This window comes from Cibotium barometz, chromosome 54 (genome assembly GCF_041138505.1).
Source record: "Cibotium barometz isolate CiBa-2024 chromosome 54, ASM4113850v1, whole genome shotgun sequence".
Lineage (NCBI taxonomy): Eukaryota > Viridiplantae > Streptophyta > Polypodiopsida > Cyatheales > Cibotiaceae > Cibotium > Cibotium barometz.
In genome coordinates, this window is record NC_141099.1 from 5355920 (window position 1) to 5366961 (window position 11042).

An 11042-nucleotide genomic window follows, 5' to 3' on the forward strand; every position below is an offset into this window, starting at 1 on the left:
TCGAGCTCGAGCATGGCTCAAGTGCTCGACCATGGCTACTCCTCACCCGCACTTGTCGTCACACCAAGGCAGTTGCTCTAATCTAACAGGTGATGAAAGATCTCTCATGAAGATCGTGGGGGATCTCTGTGGAAGAAGATTGTGTTGGTTAGCCTAATCACGAGAGAGAGAGAGAGAGAGAGAGAGAGAGAGAGAGAGAGAGAGAGAGAGAGAGGAAGCAAGAGGGAACAAGTGATTAGCACTCCCAAACCCTAACCAGAATCACACCACACATGCTAGATTAGAGTTGCAGTAGATTGGGAATGTGCCGTAATGGTCTTCCATCCAAGACTTAGAACACTCCCCCATGGAGAAAGGTGGAGTGCCCTTAGACACCTTTGGTGGGTCTCCCTACTTGCTGCCTTGGAGCCAGCAGGGGTAGTAGTTGGATTGGTGTTTGGGGGCTTGTTAGCCTTGTGGTGGGAGAGAAAGGTGGAGTGCCCTTAGACCCCTTTGGTGGGTCTCCCTACTTGCTGCTCTAGAGCTAGCAGGGGTAGTAGTTGGATTGGTGTTTGGGGGCTTGTTAGCCTTGTGGGAGAGAGATTTTACCATTTTGTGCCCTCTGTGGAAACCCTTGAGACTAGTTCTCTGAGGCCTATGGCTTCATAGTTCTGGATTTGGTTGATACCTATGTGATTTCCACCATGTATGATATCAAGCCTTTTGGGCTACCTAAGCCAGTTGAGAAGTTCTAATTCATCGTTATGGGGAATAATTCCTTCATCATGGTTGAGCCAGGATGTCAGAGGAGAAGGAATTGCAAAAGCTGTGGGAGCTACTATGGCACCCCGGATGCCTTGATCCAAGCCTTCTTCTAGTTTTAGCTCCTGTGGCCCTTGCTATTGAGGAATCCATAATTGGTTAGAACCCCAATCGTGGAGAACACCCTTACTCTAAAGCCAAGGATAACCAATGAGTAAGGAATAAGCACGTCTCACTTCAGGAAGTCAAATCACCACAAAGTCTAGACAGAACGGAATCCCTTGGATAAAATGACAATGACACCTTCTACTAGGCTGATGGGGGTCACCTCCCATTGGGTAGCCTCCAAACACAGAAGTTAGCTCCTTGAGACCTAAGGCATGGAGTGTGAATTTAGACATAAGGTTCACCCCAGAGCTGCTCTCAGCTATTGCCCCAGAAAGTTTAGTACCATGAATTTCCACAAAAAGGTGGGGGCTTTGGTAGTTAGTAAGGGAGGGATTGGCTTGGCTGATACTTGTGTAACCAGCGAAGCCTAAAGGAAGCGGAACCCACCATACAGTCCACCACCACTAGAAGTGGTTGGCATATCATGGAGCTACTCTAGAAGGGCACTGAAACCTTGGCGGAAACTGGGGCTAATCCAAATAAGATCGAAGAGGTTTAGTGACATTGTGTTTTTCTTGAGGAGATCCTCTACGGAGAAAGGCAGAAGTGGTTCTCTGGAAAGCAAAAGAGAGGGGTAGGTTGTTTGTCTGACATAGAGGGTAGGTTGTGGAGGTCCTTGAATGCTTGTAAAGAAGGATTGATTGATGACTATTTGGGGAAGGGGGAGAGTGTTATCAGCATGCTCCTCCTCTTGTTGATTTGTAGTAGGCATAGCCTTCCTTTGTGATCCAGTGACCATGATGGGTGGATGGTGGGTCCTCATGAATTTTTATTGGTGTGACGGACAGACCAAGGGTGGGAGAGGAAGGTGAGAAAGCGGATGGGGAATGTATGACAAAGACGAGGTATGCGGTTGGAAGTGGAAATGTGAAGTCAGAGGAAGTGGATGCTCGTTGGTGGGGGAAATCCTGGGTATACTGATCTTTTGAGTTAGGGCAATGCTTGTAGGGAAAATCACCTTAAAGAAGGGGGTAGCAGCTTTGGTAGTGACCATATTCCCCACATTTGTAGGTAGAGGATGGTTCGATTATTCTGGGGTTGGGGAGGGTGAGGAGGATGGTTCATGGGGGTTGCTCCATGGTGGCTATGGTGTGCAGGAGGATTGGATATGAGTGGGGGAAGGTAGTTCACTTGAGGAGTGAGCAATGTAGCAAAAGGGGAAGGTGTGTGGAATAGCCAGGGTAGCTGTGGTATAATGAGCAAAGTTGGAGGCTATTGAGGTGTATTGAGAAGTTTGCTACTACCTAATGAAGCTAATTGAACCCCTTGAGGTAGTAGCAATCCCTTTCATCATGTATGCCTTTTTCACAAAAGTTGTAGAACCTCCTCTTTGGGCTTTCTCGAATGGTATGTCTAAGTGACTGAAATATAGCACACCACAGGTCCTTTTTTGCTTCTTACTGAGTCTTCAGTTCTTTAATCTCCCTTTTGAGTTGGAGAAAGGTACTTTCCTCACTCGGAGGTTTCTACCTCAATTTGAGTTCCTCTAGCTCACTTCAGCTCTGGAGCCAGGGGGTCATCCAATTATGTCATTATTGGACTTATAGAACCCACAACATTTTCAAAGATTAGTCGTGCATTCTCAAGTTGGGAGGCTAGTTTGTGAAATTATAACAATGTAGTTGGTATGGGCTGACTCTCTTGGATCTTCTATTGGGTTGACCTATGTAAGACATATGTCACCTACTCACACATCATGAAATCACCAGTGTAAGTCGAAAGGTGGGCCACCAACGCTGTGTCTATGTTATGAGCTCCAACACCCTCTTCCTTGGCAGTAGTTGTAGCTTCCCTAGCTCTTGGATAGTGAGGTCCTCATAGTTACTAGGTTGGATGCTGCGAAGGAAGGTGTTCTTAGAGTGGTCTAGTCTACAAAGTGGTCAACTAGAAATTGATTGAATCACTTAGTCAACAACAACAGGGCCTTATAGAGTGGACAGAAAGAGGACCAAGAAGCCATTTGTCAAGCATTTTTCTGAAAGATGTTTTGGGCCTATGTACATATGGATGCATGGCATGTGTGAAGGATTTGTTTGGGAATGCACTGGAAAGTGTACAGGGTGAATGGTTTTGTTTTGGGCTTGTGCAGGCATGTCTGGAACGTAGTCTGCTGTGCAGGTGGTATCAGCCGTTCGGCAGCTTTGATGTGTGCGCATCCAGTATAATTGGACACTGGAAGATTGCATTTGAAAGTATATATGAAAGCATTTGGGCAATTAAAGGTGAAAGGGATGTAGCTTTGAGCTTTGGTGTGAAAAAGAGTGATGATGGCCATCTTCTAGGCCTTAGAAGAAAAATAATAATTAACGTGGCCAATAAAGCAAAGGCCACATGGATGTTTACATTTTTGCCAACGTTGGCCAGCATGTGAAGGAAGGATCGCGAAAAGCTGGAGAGTGGGCGAGTCGGCGGGTGATGCGCAGCTGCTGCAGATAAAGGGAAGTAGCCGCCTTGTTTGTTTTTGGGCTCTCGGGCGCAGCCCTGCAGGCATATGTAGAGAAGGGCCGCCTTGGTCGTGTTGTCTCGAGAGTCACCCTGGTCACTCTGCAGAGACAGACGCTAGCGAGAGGTTTGTGGCGCTTAGAGAGCTGCAAGCGAAGAACAGTTCGGGCGTGTGCAGCTAAAAGCGCAGGAGTGATCGTACAGAGGGTGCAGCTGCCAACAGAGGCTACGGTGGCTGGTAGCGAACAGTCGAGGGGAGCCGCCTTGGGTGCGAGAAGTGGTGGCTCGTGATACTGCGGGGACAGAGTGGAGAGCAGGTAGCACAGCAGCAGCAGCTGACTAGCGCAAGAGGGCGCCAGATGCTAGAGTGTGGTTGAGCAGCTGCTGGTGGCTCTCGAGGTGATGGTTGTCTGCAAGTGTGGAAGCAAGACAAGGGTGGCATCAAGGTGACAGGCTGGCAAAGCGTAGGCTGGTGTGGACCACGTAGGTGAAGCCGACAGTGGACAGCGTGAGCGGGTGCCGAGTGAAGCAGAGGTTAGGAGAGGTGTTGCTGCTTGGCTGGTGGGGCCGGTAGCAGTGCAGAGAAGCTGTCTGTGGTGGCAGAGGAAGTGTTCGTTGTGAGGCTGGCAGAGGATCAGCACAGAGAGAGAGAGAGAGAGAGAGAGATGTTTGGGTAGCTGCTGGCGACACACACAGAAGTGATGGGCTGCAGAGAGAGTTGAGGGTTAGCTGGTGGGATGCCCTCTGAAGAGAGAAGTGGCCGGGTTCTTTCTGGTGTGGTTGGCACAGCACGCAGGCGAGAGGTTCGCGGTGATTGAGGATGTGGTGTATCCTCGACAGTGACAAGTCAGAGTGTTGATGTGTTTGTGGTTTGCAAAGGCTTGGTCGTCAGACGCAAGGTCATAATTCCTGAGGTGGTGTGGCCGTGGTGGAATTCCCTTGGCAGTAAATCCAAGAGTGTTTGTATGGTTGTGTGAGTAAGACTTCTGTGTCGGGAAAAGCTTGTATGAAGTGATTGGAAATATATTGCTAGGTGTTTACCTTGTCTATGGTGCCCCTGTTTTGTGCTGTCTTTCTGTGTGGGTGGGTGGTGAATCGCGAGAAGTATTCCAGCCGGTGGCTGCTGGTGGTGCCTCCGTTGTGTTGTTCTTTTCCAAGTTTGGGAGGTGAAGGGCTATAGAGGCGTGGTTCTTTTTTCTTTTTTTCACCTCACACCATCCTCCCGCTTAAGGCTACGACTCTTGCTGCATGGAGATAAACCATCGGATGTGATCATCAATGTCCTCAATAGATGATTGTTTGAATGTTGGGGCAGCTTGAGGTTGACTCAACCTAGCACTATGGAAAGGGGTCTTGCACTAGGAGGATTGATTGGCCAAGAGGGTTGGCTTATTCTGCAGCATTATTGCCTAGAGTGGGGCTACAAACCACCAGCTCCACGTACCACCACAAGACAATGTGCCACACAAGAAAGGAGAGCTAAAGAGGTGCAAAAATGGCCTGTACGAGGCCCTCGTACACAACATTCAAAATGTATTTAAGATTCTATTTCTTGAGAATCTAGATGTATACTTCATAATTCCAAAAGTTAATTATATTCGTGATTCCACTTTTTGATTAAAATTTTATCCATGTTTTCTCGATGCACCCCTATGAATATTTTCACATTCTTTTCTCTATTTTCCAAAATAAAATATCACGAAAATCCCTCTTTTAGCATAAAATATTTATGCACACATTCTAATTCAATTTTATCTAAATGAATTATATTCATAATCTCATTTAAAAATTAGAGAAGAATTGTACATAACATTCTCGTAATTTCTAAAATGAATAATGCTCAATACTCCACTTTTGGCATAAAACTTATTATGCAAAAATTTAAATTTATTTTCTAATGATAAATTTTTTGCCATAGTTTCCCCACATTTTCTATGAAATGAGAATTCTCAAAATTCCACTTTTAGCATAAAATTTATTTTATGCATAAATATAAGCATAATTGTATCTAAGCATCTTGTTATTTGAAAAATTTTAAATTATAATTTTCAAATGCAAATAAATATATGAATGTTATCATAAGCTCTCTTTCATCATAAAATGAATAAATACAAGATTTCTTATTGTAAAAACAAGCTTAAATGAAGTAATCTCATTCTAAGTAGGTTAATAATCATAAAAATGTTTAATCTTCATCTCTAGCTTGTTAGGTTTAGAGTTTTGGTAAGAAAATGAGATTAGAACTAAAGATTTATCCTTCCAAGAAGGATTTAACCATAAAAGTGAGTATTCTTTCAAAAAGAGAGATTACAAATAAAAAACAATACATTTAGATTATTATTACTTCATTTAAACAACATAAATAAATAAGGGCATGGTTTTAAGAAGAAACCATGAATTAGAATGCTTCCCAAGCATGTAGTGAGGTTGGGAAGAAGATTACCATCTCCACTTTCCAACCATAAAATCCAAATTCCGGTCATTCCTTCCTCAGCATACCTATGGCATCATGGGCAACAACCAGAATGCTCACCACCTGGTCAGTCCCTCTAGGCTCACCTAGTACTTCACTCACGGGCCTTTTCAATAGTTCCTAGCTCATAGTACCCATGAGTATAATCTTATAAAATCCATATGGACTCTCCGTTGAAGATCAGCTAGATCAACCAATGAGATCCAGTTACCAAGGACTCATCCGTTAAGACTAGCAAGGTCAACCAACCAGATCCATGCCCGTGTTTAGAAAACTCCAACTCAATGCTCCATTTCTTCCTCGATGCACGTATGGGTATCCTGGGTGACCCAGAGCTCGAGCACCTTATGGTCACCACCCTCTAGGCTTCTTGCAGCAGGTGACCTACCACTCCTTCACAGGTGACCTACCACTCCTTTGCAGGTGACCTACCACTCCACTCATAGGCCGTTTCCTTGGCCCCTCATCCACTGTACCAAAAGCTCACCATTTTAACCGAACCGAGGCTGGTCAATCATCAAGACCTTGGCCGACCTTGCCACGTGAGACGTCCTTCTTTGACTCTCCACAGATGTTTGCAATGTTTTCCACTTAGGTCCCCATGACCTTATTCCATAAGATAGTCAAAATGCTTCCCCCAACATTCTTGACGTAAAACAATCTTTTAAAAAAACAGGTTTCACATGCAAATATAGCTTCCAAGTAAAATTCCCATCTTTCCACATTATTCCACATCATTCCTCATCATTTCACATCATTCCTCATCATTTCACATCATTCATCATCATTCTCATCATTCCACATCATTTCTGATCATTTCACGTCATTTCTCATTATTCCACACTTTTCCACATCAATTCACATCATCCCATGTCATTTCCACGTTCATTCACATCATCTCACAATATTCCACATTCATTCACATCATTCCACATTCATTCACATCATCTCACATCATTCCACATTCATTCACATCATCCCACATTCATTCACATCATTCACATCATCCCACATCATTTCCACATTCATTCACATCATCCCACATCATTCCACATCATCTCACATCATTTCCACATTCATTCACATCATTCCAATCTTAACAAAAAAGATGGTCTCTTTTCGCTTTGAGCGAATCAGGTTTGATTATCAACTTTCCTTGATCTAGTATCAGAATTTTTGTTCCATAATCAGGTTTGATTATCAACTTTCCTTGATCTAGTTATCAGAATGTTTGTTCCATAATCAACTAGGTTAAGAGTACATTTATTCTACTTTACATATCGATAAAACTTTCTAAGTCTCGGCCATTACTTGGCTTAGTTAAAGACAACTTTTTCTTGACTCAATTCAATTAAGTCTAAATTCCCATTCACCTTCGAATCCTCAATCCTTTCAAGAATTCGAGAATCCTTTTCCAGGGACTCTAGGAATAAGTCAGTCACATAAGTATTTACGTTCATCCAACTAAGGATGTTTCTGGTCTTTTTTTCTGGGAAATCCTTTTCCTGTAGAATGTATTTAAGATTCTATTTCTTGAGAATCTAGCCGTATACTTCATAATTCCAAAAGTTAATTATGTCCGTGAGTCCTCTTTCTGATTAAAATTTTATCCATGTTTTCTCGATGCACCCCTATGAATATTTTCACATTCTTTTCTCTATTTTCCAAAATAAAATATCATGAAAATCTCTCTTTTAGCATAAAATACTTATGCACACATTCTAATTCATTTTTATTTAAGTGAATTATATTCATAATCCCATTTGAAAATGAGAGAAGAACTATGATTTCTAAAATTAATAATGCTCAAAACTCCACTTTTGGCATAAAATTTATTATGCATAAATTCAAATTCATTTTCTAATGAGAAATTTTTTGCCATAGTTTCCCCGCATTTTCTATGAAATAAGAATGCTCAAAATTCCACTTTTAGCATAAAATTTATTTTATGCATAAATATAAGCATAATTGCATCTAAGCATCTTGTTATTTAAAAAATATCTAATTATAATTTCCAAATGAAAATAAATATATGAATGTTATCATAAGCTCTCTTTCATCATAAAATGAACAAATATAAGATTTCTTATCATAAAAACAAACTTCAATGAATTAACCTCATTCTAAGTAGATTAATAATCATAAAAATGTTTAATCTTCATCTCTAGCTTGTTAGCTTTAGAGTTTTGCTAAGAAAATGAGATAAGAACTAAGATTTATCCTCCCAAGAATGATTTAACCCGTAAAAGTGAGTATTCTTTCAAAAAGAGAGATTATAGATTAAAAAACAATACATTTAAGTAGCATAGGAGATTAACATTACTTCATTTAAACAACATAAATCAATAAGGCCATGGTTCTAAGAAGAAACCATGAAATAGAAAGCTTCCCAAGCATGTAGAGAGGTTGGGAAGAATATTACCATCCAAAGAAGAGAGTAAACATCATTGTTTAGGCTTACCCTTGGTTTTTAGCTTGATTCTTTAAGGAGATGTGTAGCCCTCAAAGAAGAGGCTTGGCCACCAAGAGAAGAGGGCAATCTCCAAGAGAAGAAGAGGTTTAGTGAAGCACCAAAGCTTCACAATGGAGAGGCAAGGTAGAGGGATGATGGAATTACACTAAAATCAAACTTACACTAGCATGTAAATACACTAAGATGAAAATACAAAGGAGTGGGGCTCTTTTTATAGATGATGGAGTCACCAACCAAGTCCAACTAGGATCCAGAGGGTTCCAGCTTCATTTTGATCCAATTTGGACAAGTTTTAGACTAATTTGTCCACTTTTTGATCTAGTTTGAAAGAGAAGAGATGAGAGATAAAATATCTAGCCACTTTATGATTTTTTTGAATAAAAAATGACCTCCTTGATGTTATTTCTAGGTGCCTTTTTGTTGAGGGGTTCTCTCTCTCCTGAGGTGTCAAAATTCACATTTTTATACTACTTTAAGTACCAGTACTAGTCAACTCTTCATCTTCTGTGAAAATTTATTCATTTTTGGTGGATTTTCTTTTTTTCTGGCATTTTTATTATTCAAACACTTGGATTAATCCTATAGGCCCATTAGAACACTCTTTGGACCTTAATCCATAATTTTCTGAAAATAGGTACCCCTAGGCTAAGGTGTCCAGTAGTGCACATATTCAATTAATATCTAATGCACATTGGAAAAATCTTTTTAAACTTCTATTTTTAGGGGAATTCATCTTAAAATAAAAGGGTAACTTTGTATCCAAAAATATCTCAAAATTATTCTCTAGAATATTTTCTCCCTCTCTAGACCAAAACAGGGTCAAACAAGATCTTTTTCCATTCTGAAGGGGAGGGGATGATTACAACAGACTAAAGGGGAGGTTCTTACATCTTTACATCATCAAAAGCTGGAGGGAGGAATCTTACACACATCGTTAGTGGTACATGGGGATTAATCTACTAGGGATGCATTTTCGGGTTGCTTTGACAGCCTTTGTGTACCGCAAGGGGCTCCGCCTTTTAAGTCAAGCCCCGAAAAGCCTCAGTGGTGGGGAGATCATGAATTACATGTCTATGGATGTGCAGAGAATTGGGGACTTTTCTTAGTATTTGCATGATAGCTAGGTTTTGCCTTTGCAAATTATGTTGGCACTTGGGATTTTGTACAGAAGTGTCGGGGTGGCCTTCATTGCAACTTTGGCTACAAAAATTATCTCTATTATTGACAACATTCCCTTGGCCAAGCTGCAGGAGAATTATTAGGATCACTTTATGACAACGAAAAAGATAAGCGCATGATGCGGACCACTTCAGGAAACTGCAAGCATGGGAGGATACTGGGCTAAGCTAGAAAGTTTGATAGAAGAAGAATACGGATGGTTGCGGAAAGATCTCTTTGCACAGGCAGTAGTCACGTTCATATTCTGGGGGGTGCCAATTTTTGTGTCTGTGATTGCCTTTGGCATAGCCACATTTTGCATTCTGAAAGAGTCTTTGTTGCGGAACTTTCTTGATCTCATGGCTATGATTGCCCAAATGAAAGTCTCCTTGGGACCGAGTCTCAAGTTTCCTGGAAGAGGAGGAGCTGCCAAAGGATGCAGTTCTTCTTAAGGTTCACAAGGGTGCCTCAAACATGGCAGTTGAAATCAAAGATGGTGTGCTCAACTGGGACCTATCTTTTGAAATGCCCACTCTGATATTCTACTTAGGTTGTATTGGTTTAGCATATAAAGTGACTTTTATGACTCAACTCTTCAAGTGAACGTTTGTGGACAAAAAGCCTATGTCTCGCAGCATGGATTGAGACTCGCAACATAGAAGAAAACATTTTGTTTGGGAGTCCCATGGACAAAAAAAAAGTATAAGGTCATACTCCAATTATGTGCACTAAAGAAGGACTTGACCGTGTTTTCCCATGGAGATTAGACAATCATTGGTGAAAGGAGTATTAACCTTAGTGGTGGTCCGAAACGATGGATTAAACTTGCACGGGCTCTATACAAAGATGCAAATATCTATCTTCTTGAGGACCCATTTAGTGCAGTTGATGCTTACACTAGAAGTGATCTTTTTAAGGTAAAGAGCTAGCTGGACAATTGAGCTATTTGCCTGCATACATGAGTATATATACTCTCCTCCTCCTTACCCAAAAAGAAAAAGAAAAAAAGAAACTGCTACACACATGTGCGCATTTACCAAGTTGTGTGTGTGTGTGTGTGTACACACACACACACACATGTACACACAACTTGGTAAATGCGCACACACGTGTAGCATATATTTTGGTTGGTATTGTTTGCTATCTAGGGTTGTGACTTTATCGTATGTAAAGCAAAATGGCTGCTTCTTTTTGTAGGAAAAAATATAATTATGAATTTTTGGTAAACATGCTATGACATAATACCTCCTGTGTTCTTTCCTTGGTGGATTCTTTCCTGGGGGGGGCAAGTGTCTTTTTCTTTGCTTGGGGCACATAGACAATCTAACAATGCTCATGTGTGAGAAGATTGGGACGAAAAAGACCACAAAGATAAAATCTGCTTTAAAGAGTGTTAAAAATATTGAAATCTTTCTTTTGGAATTTGGTTCAAACTTCACTTGTCTAGCACTTTAACATGTGGGAATGTCTCTTTTAATGCTTCTTTGACTATCTAATAATACAGAAGAGTGAAGAACAATAATGTGGTGACATGCATAGTTTTCCTTTCGCACTTGCTCAAGGTAGGGCTTGGCTCGTTCGTAGTTG

The 11042-nt window shown here is 41.2% G+C and overlaps 1 pseudogene; it reads left to right on the forward strand.

Moving 5' to 3' along the window:
- Window positions 1–312: 312 nt before the first annotated feature.
- LOC147607797 (ABC transporter C family member 5-like) lies at window positions 313–10384 on the forward strand (annotated as a pseudogene).
- The last annotated feature ends 658 nt before the right edge of the window (window positions 10385–11042 follow it).